Genomic DNA, 11,855 nt, shown 5'->3' with positions numbered 1-11,855 from the left:
ATGGTTTTATGTTTACGCGGCGCGATGCAACGCAACGCGTAAAAAGACAGTATAAATCATTATGATCCATAATTATGTCCCCACTGGATGCAAGGATTGCCTCGTTTATAATGGGTTTTCATGTGTTTGAATCGTCGCTCCGGCCGGACAGGGCATCATCACAGTATGGTAGGGGCGTAAGCTTGAGGTATTCGGCCAATCATAACGCACTGGATAGCTGGCCAATCACAGCACACCTTGCTTTTCAGACCGATGAGCTTTGTAAAAATCTACGTGTTTCAGGAAAGGCGGGGCATAGAGGAGAAACAATAATGTACAGTATGTGGAAAATAATGTGTTTTTTGAACCTTAAACCGCATAAACACATTTCATTACACCAAATACACAAAATAATGTTCTTTTTAGCAACATCATATGACCCCTTTAAAGCCTTCCTCAAATGGCTACTTCACAAATAAAACAATGATTTAAGCAAAAAGAATGATTAATTCTCAACTGAGAATTTGTTATTGATATGGTCTGGTGAAAATAATAATATGGGCTGCGAGAAAATTATAACTAAAAAGAGTGGGGCTGCTATGAGTGCAGGCAGTCTAGGGAAAGCATCACTGATCTATATATAATATATATTATAGATCAGTGGACAGCATCCATATTTCAACCCCAGTGGCATGACAACACCGCGGCCCTCGCGGCCAAAAAAAAAACAGACCGGCCCACCGGGAATCCTCCCGGTGCTACCGATTAGCCAATCCGGGCCTGGTCACCAGTCTTTCTTTCAATACAGTGACGGTAAATGGCAGTCATCTTTTGAAGAAAGAACGTCAAGCGAGTTTGTAACGACGTCAGGGTGAGTAAAAGATGACAGGTGAACTATTGTTAATTTGTGCTGTTGAGATGATTGCAGCTTCAACATGCTTGCAATCCAATCTGTATTCAGTCCATTCAATTGATCTATGATGTACTGACATGGGTGGTGCTCATTTGTATTATGTAGCCTTATCAGACCGACAAGAAAGGAGAGCCAGCGAGAAAGAGACAGACACTGTGCTGCAGTCTTATGTGCTCAGCATGGCGATGGGTCTGATTTGTGCACTCACTAACCTCTACGGAACCCGTTGCAGTACAAACACCGTCCAGTAGGTGGCGCCACCAGACAGCGGTGCCTCAACACGTCTCCAGAAATCCAATCAGCCTATTAAACAGGTTATAATATAACATCTGACTATTTTTATAATGTCTGTCAGTGTCAGGAAATTAATCCCCTATAACAGGGGTCGCAAACTCAAATTAGTTTTGTGCCACAAGCCAGCTGGTTTCTATTGGGGGCAACAAACACAAGTGCTTAACAAGCCTGAAATGTAACTGTATATGCATTACTGATCAACAGTTTGTGGTCAGTAAGATTTTTTATTTAGTTGATTATTTATTTTTATTAAAGAAATAAAACGCAATAAATTGATTCAAAATGACAGTAAAGACATTTATAATATTACAAAAGATTCCTATTCCAAATATGTTGTTCTATTGAACATTCTGTTCATCAAAGAATCCTGAAAGATTTATAATTGTTTTCTCAAACATATCAAGCAGCACAACTGTTTTCAACACTGATAATAAACAATCATTTTGCTGTATTACTGTAGGCTATTTCTGATTCAACAAATATAGCCTTGGTGAGCATTAGAGACTTAAAAAAAAGAATATCTTACTGAGTTTTAATGTAGTTACAGATGCAGTTTTTTTTTCAGTCAACTTTCTCATCTTTTACTTATGTCTAGTGGACAGCTGTACATGTGCAATTATGCATGAGATTATATGACTTGAAAACTGCTATTTTCTCCCTTGTAGAAGACCGGAAGCATCAGCTGAACTAAAGGTAGCTTATTAGTTCGATGCAAGTAGTAAAATACATAGCAGTCTGACACCTTACATATTATATTATATATTGGTGCATACAATACTTTTATTTCAGATGAGAAGGTAGAATAATGGGATTGGAGTAGCTGTCAATGTCAAAAAATTAAAAAAGGGCTATTGTCAACTGCAGGTCCATTACAATGCTCTGTTTATAATGAATGTAGTTGTAATGTATAATGTAGTTTTGTCGGATCACAACATTTGATGTAATCAAACTTTTTTGCCTCACATTTGTAATTAAATACTCTTCAGTGAGGGTAATTTTGTCTTATCAACTATTTCCTGTGACAGTTGACTAGTTTTGGATTGGCATTTGACAAGAAATGAAAGAAAACAATGACGCACTCTTGTTGAATGTTTGATTAGATTTTGAGGAAGATATATTAAAAAAAAAAAATGGTGAGGTATGTGTCTACTTGGCTGTTCATTCTGATCCAATGGACTCTTTTCACATTTCCTCCTTTCTCTTTCCTCTTTTCTTTTCCAATGGACTCTTTTCACAAAATATGATTTTTGCATTCCTATTTGCTCCAATATCAAAAGGAAAAATCCACTATAGCCTTTTACAAAGGAAGAAAAAATACTGAGACATTAATTTGGTCAGAAGAGAAAAAAGATGTCAAACTTGTGCGCTTTTTGGGGTTCTCAGAAGCAGCTCTTGTCATAGTTTGGTAAACTTCTGTAGGGGTGAACAGAAACTACAATGATTATACTTTTTGTGTTCCTTTTAGATCCAGTACCAAAAGAATAAAAATCAACAATAGTGTTTCTATGACTTTCCAAAAGAGGAAAAAAAATATAGTGAGATTTATTATGTTGTAGCCTGTTATAAACACCCACAGCAGCATTAACCAGTTTTCTGTAAATTAACGCAAACTTAATAAAACACACACTATTTTTTAAAAATGAACATATAAAAAACTTGAATATATTTATGATATTAATAGTTGGGGAAATGCCTCATCACAAAAAGGGTCCAGAAAAAAACATTTACACATTTAACTACAGTAATAGCCTAATTTAAGAAAGAAAGAAAAAAAATATATATATATACTTTGCTAGATTTATGATGCTAATAACTGTAGAAATGTGTTATGAAAAGGGTCTATTCATTCAAGTCACCTGGATTTTTGTCTTACAGTATATGTGTTACTTATTTTGACATTAGTGCATTTTCAAATATTCTTTTGTGATTGGGAAAATGTAATACAATTCCATTTTCTATTCCAGTGTGAATTCAAAAGGAACTGTGTTCTTCACTTTTCACTCACTTCATAAACTCAGCATTGATCAGCCATTGTGGATAGTGGGCAAAAAGGTTCATTTCCCACCCGGCCCATAATGCCTCACTGCCTCAGTGTGTGCCATCGAAGTGTGTGCGTGTGAGCATTAAGCTTTGTCCTGACGCACAGGAGAGAAAGAGATAAAGAGATTACTCCTAATGGAGCTTCACACAATGAAAAACTCTGTTGTCTGTGCTGCTGCCCAGTCATTCTCAGTCATGTCTTTCCTCTCCATACTCTTCTCCTAAACAACACTACAGTACACATATCGATTGATTAACGGTAGGAGCTAAGAGTCAAGCGGAGAGTCGCTGTAGCGCTTACCAAACAGAGGTGAGTGACTTACAGAGTAATCAGTGCAGAAGCTGTTAATTAAGGATCAATTACATCTGTAAGTGGATGATTACACAACAACAGCAGCGGAAGCCATTCACTTGATCCTGAACCTACAATAGGCAGCCGTTCACTCAGAAATCAGGATGTTTTGCTAGAGAAACAATACCAAATATTATAAAACCTAAAAAATATAGGTTCTTTATTGACAGTTAGGGTTCCAGGAAGGAGCTTTAACATCCACAAAAGGTTCTTTAGTTATTAAAATTACTAAATGACACTATGAAAAATGTGGTTCTTTTAAAAACTCTTCCCTGAAAGGTTCTTTAGAGAACCAAAAATGATTATTTTTGTAACCTTTATTGTTAAGAGTATAGGGAACAGTAAGATTGAATCACTCACGCCAATAATCTCGCAACTTTGTACTGACTTTTGTTATATGTGTCCCTGGACCACAAAACCAGTCATAAGGGTCAATTTTAGAGAGGTTTATACATCATCTGAAAGCTGAATAAATAAGCTTTCCATTGATGTGTATGGTTTGTTAGGATAAGTTACAACTATTTGAAAATCTGGAATCTGAGGGTGCAAAAAATCAAAATATTGAGAAAATCACCTTTAAAGCTGTCCAAATGAAGACCTTAGCAATGCATATTACTAATCAAAAATTAAGTTTTGATATATTTACGTCAGGAAATTTACAAAATATCTTCATGGAACATGATCTTTACTTAATATCCTAATGATTTTTGCCATAAAAGAAAAATCAATAATTTTGACCCATACATACCCGTGCTACTTAAGACTGGTTTTGTGGTCCAGGGTCACATATAATATATAACATATATAATTATTTTTAAAATAATAAGCCATAGTGTTGTGAAAACAATGGTTGAAAGTTGAAACTCGATCGATTTGTTTCTTGATGGACTGAATTACTTATAGATTATTGTTTTGTTTTCATAAACTGTTTGGACTCTCATTCTGATGGCACCCATTGATGGTAGAGGATCCAAGAATCTCCAAATCTTGAAGAAACAAACTCATTTACATCTTGGATGGCCCAAGGGTGAGTAAATTTTAAGCAAATTTTAATTTTTGGGTGAACTATTTAAAAAACAAAAAATTTCATGGCACTAATCTATAGCTTGTGGTCAAGTCAGACTAAAAAAGTTTTTTTTTCTTATATATATTTTATCTCATTTAATATACGTTTAAATAAAGGCTCATACATTCGATGTATCATCTTAATAAATTGTAGTTTCTTTTTATTTTGCAATAGAGCAATCGACAATCAGATATTTTGGCAACAAGCCTTCTTCAGTGAATCATCTCATTTAATATAAAACACAATTTTGTTTTTTTGCTAATTTATCTGTGAAGCTGCACTCACTGATATCCAGCAAATTGTCCAGATGTGAAGAGATTGTCAAGGGTTTGGGCTCAGTATCTTGTCATATCTTGAATGAAAAATAGTTTAATGCTGTAAAAATGTGTCTGTAATGCATTTGAGTCAATTAATCACAATGAATTCAAAGTCAGACATCAGATTCAGCTCTTGCTGTCATTGCCATATGATACCCCTTTAGATGTTGTATTTCCCAGAGTGCATTTGGCAAAGCTGCAGACTCCTCCCAGTCTAACAGCGGGTCCTTTACTTTAGCTCAGGAGTGCCTGCGAGGAGGATGTTGGCAGACCGGCTTTCAGAAAATAACACATGGGATTCTGTCCTCTATAGCAAGTTCACTCTTCATCAAAGTGTGAAAGGTACTCACTCATCCAATTTAAAGTAGTGCACCAAGCCCTTATGTCCAAAGTTAAGATTGAAAGCACTCAGGAACTAGCCCTCCATGTACGCGGTGTAAATGTGCAGATGCCTTACTTGGACAGGCCCCAATCTGGAGCATTATTGGCGATCTGTAGGCTATTTGAGACGGTCTCAGCAGTCTTTGAGCACAGATTAGAAGCAGATCCTCTGGTAATGTTGTTTGGGGTTACCTACAGGAGTTAGGCATGGTTTTCGCATTAATTATTGCTTAAAATAACTAATTGATTATTCAAATTTGGACTTAGTTTTATTAGATCCTCATTCAGTTTCTGTATATATTAAAGTCAGTTTTCAACATTAATAAAAAATATCTCTTAAGCATCAAATCAGCATATTAGAATGATTTCTGAAGGATTATATGACACCGAAGACTGGAATAATGGCATAAATAATGCCATTAATGATTGATAAATTACATTTTAAAGTCTTCCTGTTCATCTGTTTGTATTCGTCTATCTGTATTTCACTTTCTCTCCCTCTTTAGGCCAACTGGCATCGGTTGTGTGCGTGAATAGCTTTAGGACTGATGCCCATTATATCATGGAAGGTTAGGGCTGCCAGCTGTCCCTTTTACATTAAAGTTTCATTGTTTCAAATGACAGATTACAGTGAAAAATGCAAATATTGAAATGAAGAGTCATTTCCTAAAAGAAACCAAAAGTGGCCCGTATATCCTTCTGCTGAAGTTGGTAACTCTATGGTTGTGCCAGCAGGTTTGTTCACAGGTCACCTGAGCAGAATCTATTATCAGTATGCCATAACCAGACTGAGTGGGGTCAGCAGTGACTTTATAGACTAAGTTTAGCACTTCGGCCAACACAATTAGTGTGAAGCGCAAACACAATTAGTGTGGATTATGAAACATACTTAAGTACAGTTATGAGACAGTATGAGAGCTGCTTCTTTCTTTGTGGCTAAATGTTTCATTGGTGCTGAAAACTATGGATTCTCCCATCTGTTACTGTACATATCTGTTATATCTGCATTTTGGAACTAAAACTAAAAATGCCAGAGATAAAATATCAAATAAAGATTAAATATTAAAAAAAAAAAATTACAATGCATTAGTGTGTTTGTTAACAAACTAAATCTAATGTAATAAAAATGGAAATAAAGCTGAAGTAAGACAAAATATAATAATTAAAAAAAAAAAAAAAAAAAAGGGTAACTTAAAAACTTTTAAATTAACTTGGCTCTTCTTCTTCTTCTTCTTCTTCTTTGGTGTTTATTGGCGGTTGGCAAACCAACTTGTAGGTGCATTACCGCCACCGACTGGACTGGAGTGTGGAACAGAATACGTGCTTATGGGATTGACAATGCGAGAAGGAGAAGGAAAAAAAAACATTATTCATTTTATTAATAATAAAATAAATAACTAAAATTAAAAAAAATAATTAAAAAATAAATTAAACAAAAAATAATAATAATAAAAAAATACAAAAATAAACAGATTTTAATAATAATAATTAAAAAAAAAAAAAAAAAAGGTTAACTTAAAAACTTTTAAATTAACTTGGCAAATTACTGAATTAAAATGAGTTTTAAATAATTGGAGTATTAAAAATTACTAAAACTAATACAGAAATAAAAATAAATTAATAAACAAAACTGATAGAAATATCAAATGCACATGATTTAAAAATAATAATTACTCAAACTTAATCTAACATTAAAACTGTACACATAAAATGAAACCTAATTCTAAATATGAATAAATAGTATACATAAATAATACTAAAATAACACTGCATTGTTTATATGGTATTAAATTGTTTAATTTCAGCTCAGTTCACTCAGTTAGATTATCAGTCTTGTATCCCATAATGGCCTCATGGATCAGTGTTTGGGAATAGGCGATGAGGCAAGTACTTTAGTGGTGTTGCAATTTAGTGTTTTACAAGAAAATACAATCAAAAGAACGCTTAAAGCTACTAAATTTAAAGAGGGCTGATAACAGGAGGGAGGGAAGGATGAATGGGGGGAGTGGAGAGAGTTAAAATTATCCTCCCTAAAGCAAATCCCTCTCAATCTGATCAGTGTGTTTGGAATAGACTAACTGGCCCCAACTCTGTGACTGACTGCAGGCGAGGGATCTTTTTTCTCTCCAGAAAACTAAAAGGCAACTTTCTGATGGAGTTCATTCAAATTTACTTCAGAAGGTATAGTGTTGTTTCGAAAGTGTGATGTAATTGTGGCGTTTTATTGTATGATTAATGTTCGTTCAGCTTTGCACTGCAGATATTATACTTTTGTTCAGCACGGATAGCCATGAGTTTTTAGGAAAACTGAAGATATTCTGTTTTTGCTCTCACAAACTTTCCTTTATGGAGAAATACGACATTGACCAGGAATTTTTAAAAAGAGGTTTTAGATTGTGTTAGATGTTGATTATATTGCTCATTTACAATGCATGGTTACACACACCATATACAGTAAATATAGTTGGGAAATGTCTTTTAGTAGAGGAATGCATGAATATTGTGATGGATATTTGCCTATGAATGGGTTTATGCCTATAAATCACATATGCTGTGTTTTTACAATTGTGTTCTTGTAAAATGAAAACAGAAATCATTTAATTGATTCCTGGTGATCTTTTTCAGCATTTTTTAGTAATGATAGTATAAACATGCATTTCTAACTGTACTGTTTACTGTTGTTTACAGTTGAAAGCAATATTTTTCATAAAGGTTACTAGAGGTGCTTGCGATAATGGTTCAGTTTAAAAGCTTGCAAGAGCCTCAGGATTAGCAATCATCTTTTCTCACTCTATATACTTATCTGCAGCACTGTTTTCAACTGCCATATGTAAATATGTAAGGTTTTTTGTATATGTAACTGGACGTGTTAATAGATTTAATATGTGGTCAACAAAGGACACGTTAACTCATGAAGTATTTTGACCTGATACATTAGGTGACCAAATCTCAATATGTGTGTTCTAGGGACACCTGTTTATGCTAATGTTGCAAACTCTGAGCAATGCCGTACATGGATGATTATTTAGGTTTTGGTTATATTTTACACTACAGTGTTCATGTTACTGTAAAATTAGACAAGTAAGTACTGAGTAATACTACCAAACAACATACAGTAATATGGGTTACATGGACACTCTATGGAAAGTATGACGTTTTAGTTTAGACTTCCCTCACATTTAAAATAATCTAAACACCAATCTTTTAAGCAACTAGTGATACATACTACTGAGCAGCCAGGAACTCTTGTGGAATATTACGGCTCATTTGACCCGAGTCTCAAGTGCCTGCCTGATCTTTGATGATGCCAACCTGCATGCATCCTCTAATTTTACCCATCACAGATCTCATTTAGTCTTGTTGGTCTCTCAAATGATTCTTGTTTGCAAACAACAATGACATCCATTATGTCATTTTAATTTACATTGGCTGGCTATGGCTGGATTAAATTTTTGCTTCCTGCTATTTTGTATTTGTTTTTGGTCCAAAATAACTTTAATTGTTAATTGCAGAAACCGTTTCCAGAGCAAAACTGCATAAATTTAGTTGCTCCTCTTGGTACACCAGTCTTTGGGATTTGAATGTTGGTGCACTTTTAACCATTAGTCTACCTTCAGTCCAGACATTTAACCCTTCCCTTACGAAAAATACGTTTATTCAAGTGTGCTATTAGTATACTTCTTTTAAACTAAAAATAGGAAAGTATACTTTTAGTCCACTTTTTATGTACTTCTCAGAAATGGGCTTTATGTACTTCTCAGAAATATACTTAAAATGACATTTAAGTATACTTGACTTATACTTAGAAAAAGTCTAAATATATTTGAGCTATACTTGTGTTCCTAGAATTTGTTTTCATTGTTATACTGTAGAGGGCGCTAGTACACATCTTCTGTACAGAATTTCCAAAAAAACACAAGTGAAGAAGAAACCGAAACAACAGATGCTTCCACATGTATTCTAACACGATCATTAGACATAAAACAGTATCAAAACTATGTAACATTATGGAATAAAATGTCGACCAATGAAGAGGTAATACTGACTTTACTACACAAAGTATACTTAAAAATATACTTGAACTTTACTTAAGTATACTTACTAAAATAAACTTGACGTATACTACTTTTTGGTAAGGGTTAGTCTACCACCAACCATTCATTACTGTACATCTCTGAATGCCTGCATGCACTCAACCCACGTCCTTTTCTTTGAAGATGAAAAAAAAACATCATATAATATATGCTTAAAGATATGTAAATTAATTTAATAAGGTGAATCAGGTAGGTTATGTACATATATATGACCCATTTTAATAAGATAACCATGATTTTAGAGCTAATCATGTTTAAAAGTGCATCCATGACACCTGTTTGTGACATGATACAGAGCTTAGCACCAGTCTACTTCCCTTTATCTAATTATACTCTCAATTAGCCAACAGACTATGAATGATTCAGCAGATTCATTTAACTATCAGTACAACTAGGTTGAGATCAAGGGCCTACAGCAGGACAGGTGTTACTCATGTATCTCGACTTGGTGACGGCTCTGGTTGAGATTTTTCAGTAGGTTCCTTTTTAAAATCATCGGAACACAAATTAAGATATTTTTGATGGAATCTGAGAGCTGTCTGACCCGATCTCCTTGCTACGTTTCTGTACTTGGGAACATTTCAGTTGTGTTGCTGTCTATGCAGGATCAGACAGCTCTCAGATTCCATCAAAAATATCTTAATTTGTGTTCCGAAGATGAACGAAGGTCTTATGGGTTTGAAATGACATGAGGGTGAGTAATTAATGACAGAATTTTATTTTTTGGGTGAACTAACCCTTTAAATTACATGTAATAATTCTGACTGATGTGTAAGAGTACAAAACAGTTCACAAATGCATTTGTGCACTGCTATTTGTGGAATGTTCTTTAATAAGTAAAAAGAATTGGTCAAAAATTATTAATTAAATTATTATAAATATTTTTGTAAGAAGTCTCACTAAGGATGCTCACAAGAATATTGGTAACCAAACAGTTTACAGAAGCCACTGACTTTCATAGTAATTTTTTTCAACTGCTTGGTTACCAACATTACTCAAAATATATTTTTTTACTATTCACCAGAGGAAAGAAACTCATACAGGTTTGAAACGAGTGGAGGGTGAGTAAATGATGACAGAATTTAAATTTTTAGGTCAACTGTCCCTTTAAGTGAGAGCAAATCACTGTCCTAAATATATCATAATTACAGTTGATTGCTTTACACATGCATCTGTTGCTTCTGTATCTGCCCAAAATTCTGCACCAAAACTTACATACTCCCAGAACAGACTTATTAGAAATGTACCATGAGAATAATATTGAAACTGATATTTCAAGGTAAAAAAATAAAAAAAAACTTACATAGAGCTTTAAATTAAAAATTCGGAAAAACTCTAAGGTCTGTTCTATTGTGTTGCACTGTTTATAAACACAAGCCCCCCCAAGAAACATGTCTGGTGGACTCTAATTACAGCTGAATAGTCTGTAAAATCTCTTCACAGTTGCTGCAAGTCTAACTAAGCTGACAGCCGAAGTGTCCTTGGCAATCACCTTGATCTTTCACATTCTCACTCATTCCATCTCAGTCACACAAGGATTCCATGAGCTCTGTCTAGAGTGGCGTGCTGTACAGCGTGAGAAACACATTTGGGGTGGAATGGGCAAGCCTCTTAGGAGTCTGCTGGCCACATGTAGAGTGTTTCTGAACTGGCTCATAATCACCAGACTACGACCCATTGCCACTGACACATGTGATCATGACAGTACTGCAGGAAGAGACTACCGTAAGCATGCCAAGCCAATCCACCATGGCCTTTAAGCCTTCCTAGATCCTATTAGACAGTCAACCTTGGGGACGCAAGAGTAAGAGAGCCCCTTCCTGTGAGGTGGTAGATCCGATACTTCCAGGTCAAAACTACTTAGATCTTTTAAAAACGTTGCTACGCTTCAGGCTGTAATACACAAAACAACTTTTAAAATCTGAACTGATTTTAAAATGCTAGGCATCATACACTTACCAACTTTGAAAATAGTCACAGAGGGAAAACTGGCCATCATACACTAATTGCATGAGGATCACACAATACCAGACTTTAAAGTTTTCCCGATCACAATAGACTCACGCAGAAATGTGTGCCTTGTTGTTAGGAGATGCTTGACAAATGAAAACAATATGTGTTCTTAAATCAGCTCAAAATATCAAACATGTTTGATATCCTCCGTCTGGATAGTCTGTGACCATCATACACTATGTGATTTTATATGGAATCTGTCAACTTGGATCTGCAGAATGACTCTGACTTTTTGCAACTATTGTCAGCTTCTCCAGATTGTAAATTGGGGCAAAAATCTGGCCAAGAATTTCTAGCCTTTATTCACATATTTAAAAAAAAGAATTTAACACTCCGACATTACAATCCCAGCCTATCCCAGTTCTATCTATCTACCTATCTATCTATCTATCTATCTATCTATCTA

General features: G+C 34.8%; 1 protein-coding gene across 1 annotated transcript in view; it reads left to right on the top strand.

The window, feature by feature from the left end:
- Positions 1–7,407: 7,407 nt before the first annotated feature.
- The window catches only part of LOC107693367 (neuronal pentraxin-1), a 14,201-nt gene continuing 9,753 nt past the window's right edge, over positions 7,408–11,855 (top strand). The window contains exon 1 of the mRNA XM_016492717.1: positions 7,408–7,523. The gene's annotated coding sequence lies outside the window, so the exon portion shown is untranslated. The remainder of the gene's footprint in view (positions 7,524–11,855) is intronic.

This window comes from Sinocyclocheilus anshuiensis, unplaced genomic scaffold (genome assembly GCF_001515605.1).
Source record: "Sinocyclocheilus anshuiensis isolate Anshui unplaced genomic scaffold, SAMN03320099.WGS_v1.1 scaffold566, whole genome shotgun sequence".
Lineage (NCBI taxonomy): Eukaryota > Metazoa > Chordata > Actinopteri > Cypriniformes > Cyprinidae > Sinocyclocheilus > Sinocyclocheilus anshuiensis.
The sequence above is the reverse complement of the archived record's forward strand: the minus strand, read 5'-3'. Positions and strand labels throughout refer to the sequence as shown.